General features: G+C 32.8%; 1 protein-coding gene across 1 annotated transcript in view; it reads right to left on the bottom strand.

The window, feature by feature from the left end:
• LOC139503806 (uncharacterized) overlaps window positions 1–4,519 on the bottom strand; it is a 28,182-nt gene extending 23,663 nt beyond the window's left edge. Inside the window, exon 1 of the mRNA XM_071293735.1 lies at window positions 4,170–4,519. The gene's annotated coding sequence lies outside the window, so the exon portion shown is untranslated. The remainder of the gene's footprint in view (window positions 1–4,169) is intronic.
• Window positions 4,520–19,462: the final 14,943 nt, after the last annotated feature.

The following is a 19,462-nucleotide window of genomic DNA, read 5'->3' as shown; positions in this document are numbered from 1 at the left end:
ATGAAAATTGTTGGAACAAAAATTATTTTTACGCGATATAACTGTCATTACAAATAGAAAAAAAATAAAGCACCCCTCTTTTTCCATAAACTAAGTTGGTACAATAAATAAGTAGCCAAGCGTCTTGTGTTTTTCATACACAGTTTTCGGATCGTAAGAATTCGTTGTGTCTTACTTGATGCAGTTACAGTTATATTTGTATTGTGTATGGATAATAATTTTCTAAGGTTTATATCTAGATTAATTAGTGAGTTTTATTTTACGCTTTCAACGAGCCGTAGGGCGTATTAAAACCTGAACGCATTAGAATAGAATATTCCACTTTAGTGTGAGCAGATACACAGGTTGGAAAGTTTTGCAGATCTTTATAAAACATAATATTTTTGTACGGTATATAAAAGGGGAGGGTGTAGAATTATATCCTGATTATGTCTTAAAACAAATGTATTGCTATTAAAAACAATCTAAATATTTAATTGGATTCCATTTAAATTGTTGAAACAATATTTACTTTTCTGCGATAGTACTGTCATTACAAATTGAAAAGAAAAAAATAGCAACCCTCCCTTTCCATAAACCAAGTTGGTACAATAAATTACTAACGAGGCGTCTTGTGTTATTCCTACGCCATTTTTGGATAGCAACCATGTGTTTATGTCTTACTTCATGCAGTTACAGTAATATTTGTATTGTGTATGGATAATAATTTCTTAGGTTTATATCTAGATTAATAAGTGATTTTTATTTCACAATTGCAATGAGCCCAAGGGAGTATAAAAACATAAACACATTAGAATAATATCCCACTTTAGTGTGACCGGTAAAATAGGATGGAAAGTTTTGCAAATCTTTATAAAAAATAGATTATTTATTACGGTATATAAGGGGAGAGAGGTTATATATTTATATCCTGATTATCTGATGAAACGAATGTTTTGCTATTCAAAAGAAAATCATTGACAATTTTTCATTCAATTCAATTCAATTTGTGGCAATTAATAATTTGCCGCGATAGTACTATCATTACAAATATTAACAAAAAATTAAGCACCCCTCGCTTTCCATAAACTAAGTTAGGACAATAAATTACTAACAAAGCGTCTTGTGTTTTTTATACACCGTTATCTGTTGGTACAGTTCATGTGTGACTTACTTCATGCAGTTACAGTAAAACTTGTTATGTGTATGGATAATAATTTCTAAGGTTTATCTCTAGATTAATAAGTGAGTTTTATTTCACACTTTCAACGAGCCGTAGAGCGTATTAAAACCTGAACGCATTATAATAGAATATCCCACTTTAGAGTGTTCAGTCAAATAGGATGGAAAGTTTGCAAATCTTTATAAAAAAAAACGGTATATAAGGGGGGCAGGGTCATTGAATTATATCCTGATTATCTGTTAAAACAATTGTTTTGCTATTCAAAAGAGAATCATTTTGAATATTTCATTCGATTCAATTTAAATTGTTGAAACAATAGTTTCTTTTCCGCGATAGTACTGTCATAACAAATAGAAAAAAATATAGCACCCCTCCTTTCAATCAACTAAGTTTGTACAATAAATTACTAATAAACTCATCATATATACCAGGACTAAATTTTGTATATACGCCAGACGCGCACCACAGCGTCTTGTGTTTTTCATACACCGTTATCTGTTGGTACAAATTCATGTGTGTCTTACTTCATGCAGTTACAGTAATACTTGTTATGTGTATGGATAATAATTTCTAAGGTTTATCTCTAAATTAATTAGTGAGTTTTATTTCACACTTCCAATGAGCCGTAGGGGGTATTAAAACCTGAACGCATTAGAAAGGAATATCCTTCCTTAGAGTGTTAAGTGAAATAAAATGGAAAGTTTGCAAATCTTTTAAAAAAAATTAAAAAAAAAAGGTATACAAGGGGAGTAGGGGGTATTGAATTATATCCTGATTATCTGTTAAAACAATTGTTTTGCTATTCAAAAGAAAATCATTCTGAATCTTTCATTCGATTCAATTTAAATTGTTGGAAAAATAATTACTTTTCCGCGATAGTACTGTCATTACAAATAGAAAAAATATACCACCCCTCCCTTTCAATCAACAAAGTTGGTACAATAAATTAATAATAAAGCGGCTTGTGTTGTTCATACACCAATTATCGGATGGTAAAAAATTATTTGTGTCTCACTTCATGCAGTAACAGTTATATCTGCATTGTGTATAGATAATAATTACTAAGGTTTATATCTAGATTAATTAGTGAGTTTTATTTCAGCCTTTCAATTAGCCGTAGGGTGTATTAAAACTTGAACGCATTAGAAAGGAATATCAAACTTTAGTGATCGGTAAAATAGGATTGAACATTTTGCAAATATTTATTAAAAAAAAAAAAAAAAAATTTTACGGTACAATGTATATAAGGGGGGAGGTTATAGAATCATATGGTAGTTATTTGTAAAAACAAATGTTTTGCTATTAAAAAAACCATTCTGAATATTTCATTCGATTAAATTTAGATTGTTGAAAAAATAATTACTTTTCAGCGATAGTACTTTCATTACAAATAGTAAAAAATAAGCACCCCAAGCTTTCCATTGACTGATTTGGTACAATAAAGTACTAACAAAACGTCCTGTGTTTTCCATACGCCGTTATCGGATGGTAACTTTTCATGTGCGTCTCACTTCATGCAGCTACAATAATATTTGTATTATGTATGGATAATAATTTCTAAGGTTTATATTTAGATTAATAAGTGAGTTTTATTTCACAATTTCAATGAGCCCAAGGGAGTATAAAAACATAAACGCATTAGGAAGGAATATCCCACTTTAGTGTGACCGGTAAAATAGGATGGAAAGTTTAGCAAATCTTTATAAAAAATGGAATATTTATTACGGTACATAAGGGGAGAGAGGGTATGTAGTTATATCCTGATTATCTGATAAAACAAATGTTTTGCTATTCAAAAGAAAATTATTGACAGTGTTTCTTTCAATTCAATTTAAATTGTTGCAAATTATTAATTTGCCGCAATAGTACTATAATTACAAATATAAAAAAAAAAATTAGCGCCCCTCGCTTTCCGTCAACTAAATTTGTACAATAAATTACTAAAAAAGCGTCTTGTGTTTTTCATACACCGTTTTCGGATAGGAACAATTCTTTTGTGTCTTACTTCATGCAGTTACAGTGATATTTGAATTGTGTATGGAAAATTCTTTCTAAGGTTTATAGATACAGGAAGATGTGGTGTGAGTGCCAATGAGACAACTCTGCATCCAAATAACAATTTAAAAAAGTAAACCATTATAGGTCAATGTACGACCTTCAACACGGAGCATTGGCTCACACCGAACAACAAGCTATAAAGGGCCCCAAAATTACCAGTGTAAAACCATTCAAACGGGAAAACCAACGGTCTAATTTATATAAAAAACGAGAAACGAGAAACACGTATACATTACATAAACAAACGACAACTACTGTACATCAGATTCCTGACTTAGGACAGGTGCAAACATTTGCAGTGGGATTAAACGTTTTAATAGTACCAAACCTTCTCCCTTTTTCTGAAACAATAGCATAACATCACAACAAAGAAACACATACAATAAAATATTAATTGGCAGGCTTAACTCCATCAAAAAACGTAAATTATATCTAGATTAATTAGTGAGTTTTATTTCATACTTTCATTGAGCCGTAGGGCGTATTAAAACCTGAACGCATTAGACAGGACTATCCCACTTTAGTGTGATCTGTAAAATAGGATGGAAAGTTTTGCAAATCGGTATATAAAGGGGGAGGGGTATAGAATTGTATCCTCATTATCTGTTAAACAAATGTTTTGCTATTCAAAGGAAAACAATTCGGAATATTTCATTCGATTCAATTTATGGTTTTAAAATTAAACATTTAAATATAAAAAGAAGAAGATGTGATATGATTGCAAAGGAGACAAATCTAGTTTAAATTCATCTAACACAGATAGTCGGTAAGATACATTCGTTTCATAGTGCGCTAGGGACCTAAAACGATATAATTGGGGTCAGTAAATTCCATATATATCATTATAATCCTTGTCTGATCTCAATGATATAAGTCATAAATACCTCATTTCCCGAAGAAAGAAATATTAATTAAAGTTTAATATAATAAAGATACATGCATATATTACCTTAGTGTACAGCTGATTCCTTAATATCCACTGTTGAACAGACGGAAATTGTACAGAGTCTAGTTTTCGTGTTCACGTCTACACTGATCACCCCATGTATCAGGAGATATTTCAAGAGATATCTTTAAGGAAAAGCCAAGTTTTGCTACTCTCTTTACTCTCATTGGAATACAAAATCTCCAGTTAACCACTTAGTTTGTTTGTACTTCCATACCACTACGTTCAATATAGCAAAGCATTTTTTTTTATATTGTTAATGTTTCTTAATGTAGATTAATAAGCCACGCATGTAACAGTAATACATAAAACAGTCTGCTTGAGGTATATATATATATATATATATATATATATATATATACTGGTACAGAAGAAAGGAAATAATTATCGGAAATGACACAAGTGTGTTTACATGTGATAGCGTCATCAACCTCACTTGTGTTAGTATAAACAACATTATGTCGTTTTAAGCTATCGAACTTAGAATGTTTATAGATTACTAAAAGGTTCAATTTTAAATAATATTAAGAAGTTTTGAATATATATCCAAACAAATGAATGCGGAAGACACCAACACAATAATTTTTAATTTCGTGTACCAATTTATTCATTTCTCAGGGTATTCTCCAACGCAAAATTTTCTACACTGCACCTATTTGTTATCAAATTTGTTTCCAGTCTCAATGAGACGGGGATACAAGCATGTTAATGTTACGAACACACAAACATTTAAGTTCAATTCTTTGAATATATTATTTTAGGAACTTCATATTTAGTCCATTTTCTGATATTAAACCAACTATTGAAACGAATTCAATAAATATTGACATTACCTCTTTTAAATCAAATTAGAGCTTGATGCATTTGGGGAAACGATATCGCGTGTACTTTTTAATCTAACTTATATCTGACATACATATTACGAATCTCCATTGGTTTTTTTCGTGATGAAAGAGAGATAATCCAATATAACAAGCAGGAGATGAGATATGATTGACAATGAGACAACTATCGACCTAAGTTCTATTAAGGTGGATGTTACAAGTATATTCAACCGTACGGCCTTCAATAATTAGAAGAACCAATACGGTATACTAGATTATGGAGTGTGTGTCCGAGCGAGAACTTCTCTATGTTCATTACTTTAGGAATATCTATCGAAAAGTAGTATTTTAATATTCAGCCCCATTCATCTATTTAGTCAGACGTCAGTCGCTACCTTGATATACCCTATCTTTTGTTAAATTTGTCGGGTAACTTATGACAATAAGCATTTGACGTCTTGAGCCGAACAGTTTTATCATTTTTACACAATTTAATCTACTGTGTGATGGTTCATATTCTGGACGCCAGTCTTTGCTCCTTTGTAATAAATCTACATACCAAAAAAACAAATATGAAGCTTAGAAATGGAAAAATATTAAATACTAAACTCGTTCAAAGGGTATCTACACGTCTCAATCTTCAGAATCGCTTATCTAAAAATACGACCATAGCTAACGTTTTTAACAATAAAAATCGTGGTTACCCTTCTATCGATAAGTGTCATGCCAAAAAATGACTTACGTGTCCCCGTCTTTCCACCAACAATACAGTAAGGTCCACATTTAATGGTCGCACATTTTCTCTAAATTTTGAAACTGATATTACTTGAAAAACAAACAGTATTATTTATTTACTCACATGAAACAAACCGGGATGCGGTATTCAGTACGTAGGTGAAACTGGGCGATATTTATCTAAACGCACGCAAGAACACCTGTATCGTTTTAAAAGACCCAATAAATTCAAAAGTATCATTTATCAACATCTTAAGAAGCACAGTCATCCTATTAAATATTTAACAGTTCAACCTTTAGAAGTAGTAAATAAGCAGCCTGGTGAATCTCATTCCAAGTTTGTACGATCACGAAAAATAAATGAATTAAATTGGATTAAAAAATTACAGACAGTCTACCCTCTCGGTCTTAATGATAATATCATGGGAATTGGCAATATATCAAGAACCGATTCTGTTAACATTTTGGATATAGTTTCTAAAACTGTTCGTAAAAATCGTTCTCATGGACGCAGAAAAAATCGCAATCAAAGAAAATTTCGGACCAACCATACAAATATTTCGGACCTAATTTCCATTTCAAAAAACAACGGCAGACATTATCTGTTAACCAAGCTTTGTTCTTTACCTATAAATAAATTAAATAAAATTTTAGAGGATTGCAACACAATTTCATATTACAGTCCTAAGTATGAAATTGTCCAAATTATAATGGCATATTGTTATTCTAAACTGTTTCCAAAAATTGATCGCCCTGAAGATCATAAAAAACATTTTATTAAAATAAAGTATGTCAATAAAGGTTTTGATTTTGTAAATATTGCCGGTATTTTTAACGACCATTCTGTTAAAGACCAAATTCCTGGATATTTTGATAATACTGAACTCCCTCTCATTTGTTATATTTACAAGAAATCTATCCGAAAATATGTGTTTAATTATAGCCAATTGTGTAAAGATGTAAATATCACTGAAAATACACCTATGTCGTGTAATTGCAGTAATTCAGAATACACCTATGGACCAATTTCCCATGTTATAACAGGAGACCTTAACATCGTTCACGACCGAGAGTTAAAATCATTCCTCAGTAAAGGACCTAAATATCGTCCCCCGTCAACTGTTAACTGGAATGAGTGTCGTAATATCATCAACGACTCACTCCGCGCCTACTGTTTGAAATGGGTAAAACGGGAAAAAGCTGACAAAAAATCTTTGGACTCTTTTTTAATTCAGTAATGAAGATAGTTGATATTCGAATACAACATTTTAAAGAACATTTTACCCTCAACAAAAACTATAAAAACCCTATTTCGCGTATCAAAAATAAACTAACAGAACTAGCCAAGGAATTTGTTTTTGTCCCGGCTGATAAAGCTGCTAATAATATCATTATTGTTTGACGTAAATTTTATATAGAGGTTCTGCAAAAGGAAATCACGAATTCACCAACATTCCAACTGACTTCATTTTCAGAAAACGACATCTGTAACAAACATAAACTTTTAGCTACTTCTTTACAAGCAGAACCAAACACAATGAAAGTCCCAACTATGTACTGGCTTCCGAAGCTGCACAAAAAACCTTACAAATATAGATTTATTTCATCTTCCAGCCATTGTTCAACTACTAAATTGTCTGTTTTACTTACAAGTACACTTGGTACAATAAAAAACCTGATAATAAATTGTTCAAATAAGGCCTTTGAAAATAGTGGAATTAATTACTTTTGGAGTGTCAAAAACTCGTTGGAAGTACTTGATAAATTGCATGCATATATTGGTGATTTTGAATCTGTTCAAAGTTTTGATTTTTCTACCCTATATACCACTTTGCCTCATATTCTTATTAAGAAAAAATTCACATCCCTAATTAACTGGGCATTTAAAAAGTCGGAATGCGAGTACATATGTTCAAACTCTTTTAGATCATTTTTTAGTAGCAATAAACAAAAGAACTATGTCAATTGGACATGCTTTGATACTATTTATGCACTTGAATTTTTACTTGATAACATTTTTGTTCGCTTTGGAGATTCCGTATATCGTCAAGTTATTGGAATTCCAATGGGGACTAACTGTGCACCACTTATTGCGGACCTGTTTTTGTATTGTTATGAGTTACAATTTATGACTAAAATTAGCAAAGACCCATCAAAACAACATTTGATACAAAAATTTAACAATACTTTTAGATATTTGGATGATATATTGGCTCTAAATAATGACGACTTCAGTATGTATACTAAAGAAATTTATCCTGTAGAACTTACTTTAAATAAAGCTAATGATAACAATGACCACTGCCCTTTCCTCGATCTTGATATCTATATCATAAACGGGAAGCTTAATACAAAAATTTATGATAAAAGAGATGATTTTTCATTTCCTATTGTTAATTATCCATTTTTAGATGGTGACGTTCCCTTGTCACCATCTTATGGTGTTTATATATCTCAACTTGTACGATTCGCTCGTGTATGTAACAATGTATTAGATTTTAGCGAGAGAAATTTATGTATTACTGAAAAATTATTACACCAGGGTTTTCGATATCACAAACTGGTCAAAACATTTACTAAATTTTATCACCGGTATAAGGAAATAATTCGTAAATATAACTCAACATGCAGACATCTTATACGTTCAGGTATTTCACATCCAAAATTTTATGGAAATATTCTTTATAAAGCACAAAAATGTCAGTATTCTCCTCAGAAACTAACAAAACCTTTAAATAGACTTATTAAAAGGGGATATAGTTACGATACTGTTGTCAGGTCATTAAAGATTGCATATTTTGGCTTTAACATTGATTCACTGATAGGGTCTTTGCATCGGAACTAAACACAATTATTTCTAAAAAAACAGTTGTTGGCATGACACGGGTTATGTTCTTCTCATATATTTTATGATAGTATGATACTAAACCCCTAACGGGAGGGATTGTACCTGATATTCATATGATGAAGACATAATCTTTCAATCAGTTTAATTGAGGTCTGGAGCTGGCATGTCAGTTAACTGCTAGTAGTCTGTTGTTATTTATGTATTATTGTCATTTTATTTATTTTCTTTTGTTACATCTTTTGACATCAGACTCGGACTTCTCTTGAACTGAATTTTAATGTGCGTATTGTTATTGTTTTACTTTTCTACATTGGCTAGAGGTATAGGGGGAGGGTTGAGATCTCATAAACATGTTTAACCCCGCCGCAATTTTGCGCCTGTCCCAAGTCAGGAGCCTCTGGCCTGTGTTAGTCTTGTATGATTTTAAATTTTAGTTTCTTGTGTATAATTCGGAGTTTAGTATGACGTCCATTATCACTGTACTATTATGCATATTTTAGGGGCCAGCTGAAGGACACCTACGGGTGCGGGAATTCTCGCTACATTGAAGACCCATTGGTTGCCTTCGGCTGTTGTTTGCTCTATGGTCGGGTGGTTGTCGCTTTGACATATTCACCATTTCCTTTCTCAATTTTATTGGTTATACATATAAAATGAAGGTACGATTGCCAATTAGACAAATCTTCACAAGAGACCAAATGACACAGAAATTAACAATTTTAGGTCACCACATGACCTTTTACAATGAGTGAAGCCAATACCGCATAGTCCCATAAAAAGACAAATGTTAAACATTTCTAACGAGACAACCTAACAGCCTAATGAAAATAATAATAATCGAAACACAAAAATGTTATAAAGCAACAAATGACAACCACTGAATGACAGGCTCCTGACTTAGGACAGGCAACACTGTTTACCTGTTTACAAATGCTTCTATAACTTGAAGTATGTAAATAACTGCTCCACAGGCTTGTATGCAGAATAACTGATCATGAAATTGTTCAATAATAAAATGCCACACAGAACATTTTTATGTACATTTCATGTATGTATTAATACCACGAAGAATAAAATGTAATGAAGACCTGAAGTCAAAATTATTTTTTTGGTACTTTCTGTTTCTATTTTTAATTGACCGCACCACTTCTAGTAATCATCATATTTCCCCACATTTCTTCTTTTATACACACTATTATCAAAGAAAATGAAAACGAAAACAAACTAAATAAATACAGCAAAACTTAAAAGAAAAAAGAAAACCCAGAAAAAATGAGTATTTTATTTTACTCCCTGTAATTCAGAAACTAGAGTAGTAAAAACTGGACTAATGCCTATAGGATCCTTTGAAGATGCAAACAAGCAATTATTTTGTTGAACACAGATGGTATTTCGGAAAAAATGAGCCTCCTGAATTGATGATGGAGAATTGGAAATTTGTTTTATTTGAAAGCTTATACATCTAATTCAAAAAGAGGTGAATATTAAATTTCTCTTTTATAATGTGTAGAAAATATGAATTGTTTTATTAAATAATGATTCGCTCAAAATTAACCTTTCCAATTTATTGCTGAATTTGGAAGCTTCAACAACAACTGCATTTATGGCAACTTTTGTCGCATGGCCATTTACCTATTTTGCTTTAATAAAATACTGACATCAATCATGTTTCTCGTTTCTGTTTTTTCTATATAGATAAGACAGTTGGTTTTCTCGTTTGAATGGTTTTACACTAGTAATTTTTTTGGGGTCCCTTTAGAGCTTGCTGTTCGGTGTGACCCAAGGCTCCGTTTTGCAGATCGTACTTTGACCTACTTTTATTGATTGTGACTTGGACGGAGAGTAATCTCATTGGCACTGATACCACATCTTCCTATATATATCCATAGTCACATAAATTGCGACTAATGTTTTCGGGTTGACATTTTTAACACCACTGGTATCCTATGGTGAATGCATTAAATATTAATGCGCTATTGTAACTCTAGTGAAAGGATTCCGGACGTTATTGAAAACATTTAAAAAAAATTGAATTAGAATACATTTTACTACAGCAAAATTTTATATTTTTAATTAATGAACATTTCATTTTCAGCTCACCTGGCTCGAAGGGCCAAGTGAGCTTTTCTCATCACTTGGCGTCCGTCGTTCGTCGGTCGTCGTCGCCGATAACTTTTTAAATTTGAACTTCTTCTAGAGAACCACTGAATGGAATGAATCCAAACATAGCATGAATGTTTCTTATGAGGTGCTGACTAAGTGTTGTTACTTTGTAGCTGATCTATCCCCCAAGATGGCCGCCAGCGGAGGACTTAGTTTAACATAGGACCCTATGGGAAATGCATACAAATGACTTCTTTTTGAGAACCGATGAATGGAATGAAACCAAGCATAGCATACATGTTCTTTATGAGGTGATGACCAAGTGTTGTTTCTTTGTAGCTGATCTATCATCCAAGATGTCCGCCAGCAACGGACTTAGTTTAACATAGGATCCTACGGGAAATGCATACAAATGACTTCTTTCAGAGAACCACTAAATGGAATGAGGAATGAAACAAGACATAGCATGAATGTTCCTTATGAGGTGCTGACTAAGTGTTGTTACTTTGTAGCCGATCCATCATCCAAGATTGCCGCCATCAGGGGACTTAGTTTAACAAAGGATCCTAAGGGAAATGCATACAAATGACTTCTTTTAGAGGATCACTGAATAGAATGAAACCAAACATAGCATGAATGTTCCTTATCAGGTGCTGACCAAGTATTGTTACTTTGTAGCCCATCCATCATCCAAGATGGCCGCCAGTGGGGGACTTAGTTTAGCATAGGACCCTATGTGAAATGCACACAAATGACTTCTTTTAGAGAACCACTGAATGGAATGAAATCAAACATAGCATTGATGTTCCTTATGAGGTGATGACCAAGTGTTGTTACTTTGTAGCCGATCCATTATCCAAGATGGCCGCCAGCGGGGGACTTAGTTTAACATAGGACCCTAAGGGAAATGCATACAAATGACTTCTGTTAGAGAACCATTGCATGGAATAAAACCAAACATAGCATGCATGTTCCTGATGAGGTGCTGACCAAGTGTTGTTACTTTGTAGCCGATTCATTATCCAAGATGGCCGCCAGCAGGGGACTCAGTTTAACATAGGACCGATAGGACCCTATTGGAAATGCTTACAAATGACTTCTTTTAGAGAACCACTGCATTGAATGAAACCAAACATATCATGAATGTTCCTGATGAGGTGCTGACCAAGTGTTGTTTCTTTGTAGCCGATCTATCATCCAAGATGGCTGCCATCGAGGGAATTGGTTTAACATAGGACCCTATGGGAAATGCATACACATGACTTCTTTTAGAGAACCACTGAATGGAATTAAACCACACAAAGCATGAATGTCCCTTATGAGGTGCTAACCAAATGTTGTTACTTTGTAGCCGATCCATTATCCAAGTAGCAGCCAACAGGGGACTTAGTTTAACATAGGACCCTATGGAAAATACATACAAATTTCTTCTTTAGAGAACCACTGCATTGAATGAAACCAAACTTGTTTGTTCCTTTCCTTTAGAGGTGCTGGCAAAGTGTGTTACTTTGTAGACAAACTTTATCTCTTTTTTTATGATTTCAAAAACCCAAGTAAAGTCAGGTGAGCGATACAGGCTCTTGAGAGCCACTAGTTAATTACATCAATGTAATAATGTAGGAAAATACAATTATATTACTAACTTTCTCTATTGTCCGAGATAATTAACAAAAGAACAAGACAATAACCTCTTTAAAGTATTTATTTAGAACGAGTACGACAGGTTGAAGGTTGCAGGACAGATGTATAGCGAATTGATATTACATTCAAGGTTATAAATATTTTCACATATTAAAGAATAAGCTTCAGACACTCGTGAAAATTCAGTAATACTCAAAACAGCACACTAATGCGTAGAACAACTAATTAAAAAGCTAAGATAAATGATAAATGATATACTAAATAAATTAAATAACAACCATAAGAGAAAACAAATTCAAACATCTTTTATTTTTAAGATCAGCAGTTCAAATTCTTTTCGAAATATAATTTTATTTGATTTAAAGATTGCATATCATGAAACAATAAATGTTTTGGAACAAATTCGACCGTTTGTAAAAGTAACACAATTTCGACTGGGGAAGAAAATGTGTGTATTCAATACTGACTATAAAAGCAAATATAAGTCTACTGCCCGTTATCCTTGTATCTACCAGCAAATTGAGTTGTACTTTATCAAAAAGGTCGGAAGGCGCGAATTCCACTTTTGCAATTAAAAGTAAAATCACAAAAGTTAGGAACTTCGAGCCAACCGAAAACACGGACAGGTAGTCCCCAGATATTTACACAGCTTTCTGCCTTCAAGAACCACAGGCGTACTTGGCAAACAAGGAGAGGAAAAGTACCATGATCATGTTTATCAATATAGAATCCTAAAGCACAGCCAAAGTTGTTATCTATAAAGGTGTCCTCTTAGGAGGTATCCCTTACCTGAAAATGTAATCTTTTAGCTATTTATTGGAAAGCAGAATGCTTCTGCTACACAAATATGGCCTGTTTTTTACAATACAATGCACAAATATCGGGTACTACTATCATTAAGTCATGCTAAATTACTGAAATCTTCACAATTTTGCATATTTGATAGATTTTTCATGTTTAAGCTTGAATCGGAGCGTTTGTAATGACTTAATCACTTAAAAATTTCACATAAACGAATTGAATCAAGTAAAATAGACACCAAAGCGTTAAAAAGTGTTCAAAAAGTGTCCAAAATATTTCGTTAGATGAATCTGAAATTTAACGCCAAAATCGGCCCTTACAGGACCTACTCCTTTCTAGGTACAGCAGTCAAAATTGTCAAAATTGTCTTATAACATCAATCTCTATAAAAACAATTAACTATAATGACGAAGTTAAACAAAGGCTTTGTTATCGGTCATTGTTTTTTAAATATAGTGCTCGTTTTCTTGATTGAATTGTTTTACATTTCAAGGCCTTTTGTTGTCTATTGTAACGGACAATCAGGTATAAGAATGTCAGTGTTTCAATTAAGGGCCCTTGGTGGACAGCATAACATGTTTACATAAAACACAATACACTATGATTTGTAGAAACAACGGAAAAGACAATATCAAAATCATCTCCATACCGTAAGTGCAAAACCCGAGTTCACATTGTTTGAAAGAAAGTATGGTGAATATAGTTATCAAAGGTACAAGGATTATAATTTAGTACGCCAGACTCATCAGTGGCGCTCATATCAAAATATCAAGTTTTCGCGTTGTTGTTTAATATAATTATAAATAGTATTAACATCATTTGTTTTGACGTTGATGATATTTCCAAACAATTTATATAAGACTGTTTGTATCTGTATGTTTTGAACATGCTTGAGGTATTCTGTCAACCTATAAAACATATAAAGATGGCTGTTATGTCACTCTGGTCGGTTTAACCTGGGTTAACGTGATAGCCATAAATCGTATCGGTGAAGTGTGAACTCTCGTGCGTTTTGGTGCTTGTTGTTTTATAAAAGAGTTATTTGAGATAGTACGCAGCTCACAACGTAATTGATGCGAAAATCGAGTTCAGGATGATACATTTTAAGATAAGACTGCAACAGTTTAAATCGACGAACCATAACGTTTTAGTGACGCTTCACTTTTCTGATAAACCGTAATAAATAGATTGATTATTTGTTGGTTGCTTAACTTTCAGTGGCAAATAGTTTATGCATATTTAAGACGAGAACAAATAAACAATAAATACAATAAGAAGGTTTTGTAGTAGAGGTGTCTGAGATTAATGTTGGAGAAGTTACAGGAAATGAGAATATATTGGAAAGGGACAGACATTAAGCCTTGAAACAGGTTACACACGCACCACTTAAAAGTGTTGCAAAGCTTCATGTTCTTGACCACATTTAATCACTATCTCCGTTTTTGGTGAAGATCTTAGTTCTCAGTTTTTCTATGTCGTGTTTTGTAAACTGTCGTTTTTATACTCATCGATTTATATTATTGCCATGGCATTGTCATTTTTCTGTTGACAGCTGAATTTGATATTACTTTGATATATTTTGTGTCTCCTTTGCATATTTATATTATACATTTGATAAAATCACTCGATCTGCCTTGTTCGTCTTTTCCAATAACACATCCTTCTTTTCATCAATCAATAGTAGAAGTCAGAAGGACAGATAATAATACACACACGACAATCAAAAGAATAATTTACACACCGCCATTATTTAAAAAAAAATTAAAAACCGTGTTAGCATTTAGTTGGATGGGGAAAGGGATAATGGGAGATTATATTTAAAAAAAGTAAAATGAATAGAAGAATATAAAAATTTGGCAAAATATAATTTATTGTTTGATTGGTTTTAAAAATATACTTGAAAGTAGTTAAAAGTTTTTGGGTAACAGAGCCTTTTTGTAGCTTTACTGGTAGGGCAAAACTGTCAGATTGTGTATCGAATATGCCTGGCAAAAAATTGTTGTGTTATTAAAAGATCTAAAAAAACATGTTTAACCCAGCAGTATTTTTGCGCCTGTCCCATAAATAAAGGCAATAGTAGTATACCGCTGTTCAAAACTCATAAATCCATGGACAAAAAACAAAATCGGGATAACAAACTAAAACCGAGGGAAATGCATTAAATATAAGAGGAGAACAACGACATAACACTAAAATGTAACACACATAGACAAAATCCCACGAGAATAACAAATATAACATATATATATAACATCAAAACCAAATACACGAATTTGGGATAGACAAGTACCGTGACACGTCTTATCGCAAAGTGAATTTACACTAAAAAATAAGAGAAAACAAACGACACAACGTTATAATGTAATACACACAGAAACGAACTATAATATAACAATGACCATATTCCTGACTTGGTACAGGGCATTTTTAAAGGAAAAAATGGTGGGTTGAACCTGGTTTTGTGGCATGCCAAACCTCGCACTTTTATGGCCATGTGAAATATAACATCAAAATGACAACACAGGACTACGATATAAATAAATTGGAGAACACAATTGACAAAGAATCACACGAACAACAGCCAACAAAAGGCAACAAGTTCAAATGTCAGAAGTCTCTGGTCATTTTTAGTCTTGTATGATTTCTAATTTAAGTTTCTTTCATATATTTCGGAGTTTAGTATGACGTCCATTAAAACTAAACTAGTACACATTTTTGATTAGAGGCCAACTGAAGAATGCCTCCGGTTGCGGGATTTTCTCGTTGTATTGAAAACCTTTATGACTGTGCTCTTTGGGACTGAATCCCACCAAGAACCTAATAGCACCTGTCGTATTGCTCATATAAGTATATACCAGGTGATAAGTCTTATTTGTTCGGTCTCATTCGAGGAAAGAGGACGCAATTAAGGTTATATATGACAACTGGAACAAAGGCGTCGTCATCTGAATAAAAAATACTGACACAAAGGTGATAAACTTGGGGAAAAGCGTTGCTGCTTAATGCCACCCTTCCATCATGGGATGGCTATGACTGTTTTATTTATATTTTTATTTGTATTGTTTAACACATATAATCTTAGACATGAATATATGAACGAGATGGAATGGTGCTTGTTCTGAATCTGTTTCTCTTTGTCCTTCTTTCCTGGTGTCTCACTGTAAAGGAATAGTTCATGAAGTCGAAAGCTTTATAATTTCAAAATGAATTGCATCCCTTATACCAGATTGTTAAATAATAGGAAACCAATAAAACATTGCTGTCATAATTGTAAAATAACATTACAAAATAGTCTTAAATTAATGAATGCAGATACTTAGGCAGCAACCATTTGATTTTTTTTTTGGGGGGGGGGGGAATTTTTTTCCGGACAATTTTTTTTTTCGCCTTCGGGGAAAAACAATCAATTTTTTTGGCGACAAGTCGAAAACGTTTTTTTTTCTTTCAATTTTTTTCTCCAAAAACTGGAAACAAACTTTTTTCCATACAAATCCATACCCCCAGAAAATCAAATGGTTGCTGCCTCAGGCGATACTTTTAATAACAAAGTGTAACTCTATCACCTGATAATTCAAATGTATTTTAGTTGAGGGAGAAAATAACAGTACTAATTAGATAAATTTGATGACTTTTGTCATAACTCTTTAACAAAATGAGTAAACAAAAACTATCAATATTTACCTCAGTAATGATTAAGCATAACAGGTAGATTTCACCGTACTAGGTTGCTCCCTTGTGTACCCTACTTAGGTGAATTTTGATGAACAGTGTGCTAAGACATTACAATGTTTTATCAATAACCATAATAACGTACTTTTTTCAGTTTAAAATTTGTCTTTATGACATAGCAATATCACATAATAGTTTAGTTAAATAACAAATCAGTATGAAAATGTAGGTCCGTGTTATATCAAGATGTCTTCATAGTATAAACTATTATCATGATTATCTTCATAACAAAGAAAAATGACAGAATATTATGAAAAGGTAGCTCCATATTGTATAAAAGTGTCTTAGTGATATAGCAAATTGACAGAGTATCATAGTCAAATGTCGTTATAGTATAGAACATTTGCTTCATGATGTATCTTCACCCTTAATGATATGGTTATTGTTATCATAAGGCAGCTGTGGCGTTCCATAGTTTTTGAAAATTTTGAAATGCCAATTACATTGATAGTTTGCATTACACATTTGGCTTAAATTTAGTAAACGTTTCCCCAACTAATTATCCCGTCCTTATCTCGTCCTTTCTGCGGTCTATACTGGGATTAAATTTCCAAAAAATTATGTTTTCTTCAAGTTTTTTCTTTGCATGATTGTCTGAGAAATGTGTTTTTTTAATGGTATTTTTTTTTAAATAATATGTTTTTTTCTTATTCATTTACAGATGCCAATTTATCAGCTGCTTTATGGACATTGCTGCTAATATCTTTATTTCATAGCTAGAACCTGCAGGCTTTGGACCTTCGTTTGTTATCCCTTACTGAAAAAATCAGCCTCCTGCAAACATTTGCTGCAAGTCTGCTGCGAACTTTAGTGTTTGCTGCAGACCTGCTAGCAATCAAGGATGAAAAGCTGTTTTTGCTTATGTAGTAAAATTGTAGATGAATATCATAACTGTGAAATGTTACTGTCCTTGTTTGATACTTATGTATCTAATATACTTAATTATAGATGTGACGTGTGGGGTAATCATAAATCTGATGATATAGAGAAAGTACAAATATTTTTCAAAACGAATTCTAAAGGTTAGAAAAACTGCTGTTAATAACATGGTTTACTGTGAATTGGGACGTTATCCAATGTGCTGAAATTATAATTTCGTCTTCAAAAACACAAAAAAATGCTTCTTATAATGAGGGAAGACTCAGTTGCTTGATATTACCATACGTTAGTTAGAAAAATAGTCTTTTCTTATTAAAGAATTTGTAAAGACAAAAAAGTATTTAGATGTTTCCATTTATATCAAAAGATGGTGAAATCCCCTTATAAAAGTCTCATATATAAGTTTTCTATATAACACTTCATTAAGGATCTTTTGTAATTTTATATTATAGATCGTTTCTGTGTTTGTTACATTTTAACGTTGTGTTTCCGTTGTGTCGTTTGTTTTTCTCTTATTTTTGAGTGTGAATTCACATTACTATAAGACGTGTCACGGTACTATATATCTATCCCAAATTCATGTATTTGGTTTTAATGTTATATTTGTTATTCTCATTTTGTCTAATGCGTAGTCCGTTTCTGTGTGTGTTACATTTTAATGTTGTGTCGTTGTTCTCCTCTTATATTTAATGCGTTTCCCTCAGTTTTAGTTTGTTACCCCGATTTTGTTTTTTGTCCATGGATTTATGAGTTTTGAACAGCGGTATACTACTGTTGCCTTTATTCAGGGCAATAATAATTATAATACTTTATTCAGAAGCAATACTGCTTAAAGAATATACAATTTTACAATATTTCTTTTGAATGCATCAGTAAAATATAAATAAAATAATTATACACGATACATGTTTGGTGGAGAATGAAAATAAATTGATATGATAAATAAGTAATACAAAATTACTACATAGATCTATTACGATTTTTTTGTCAATATTAAACAAAAAATTACCTAATATATTAAGTTCTTTCACATTGTGAACGGATAAAAACTGTATAAGTTTAAAAGTGGATGGATATTGCAAATAATATTTCTTAATGTATAGTTTTCTTACATTACTTCTTCTTCTTCTTCTTCCGTTAAGGAGTTGACCTCATATTTGAGTGATTTGCTAACTCCGCTCGGTAAAACAAGAGGCTTCTCCATTGATTAAAAGTAAATATTAACAAAATAATTAAAACTATATACACTGTACAATTTGGCAGGCTGATGTCTAGTTAGGCTGCATCTGGGTCCAGGGCACACTGGCTAATCTAGCCCTGAACTCCACGAGTGTTGGTGCAGCTGCTACTGTGTCTGACAGAAGGTTACAGTCTCTTATAGAGCGTGGGAAGAAGGAGTTGTTGTATACTTCCTTAGTAGCTCTTATCTGTCTAAGTCTGTTGCCACCCCTTGTTTTGTTGTCCCCAGATGTGTAGTAGATAGCTGGTTGTATCTCCACTAGTTGGGTCTGTATCTTGTAGCATAGGACGAGTCGCTGTTTAATTCGTCTATACTGTAGTGGATCCCACTGGAGTTGGTCTAATAGTCCAGTGACGCATCCTGGGGAGGTGTCTGTGTACTGGTTGTAAACAAATCGTGCTGCTTTACGCTGTACCCAGTCGATGTATTTGATAAAGGTGGTTTGATGGGGGTCCCACACTGTGGCAGCGTACTCAATCGATGGTCTGATGAGTGC

This window comes from Mytilus edulis, chromosome 14 (genome assembly GCF_963676685.1).
Source record: "Mytilus edulis chromosome 14, xbMytEdul2.2, whole genome shotgun sequence".
NCBI lineage: Eukaryota > Metazoa > Mollusca > Bivalvia > Mytilida > Mytilidae > Mytilus > Mytilus edulis.
The sequence above is the reverse complement of the archived record's forward strand: the minus strand, read 5'-3'. Positions and strand labels throughout refer to the sequence as shown.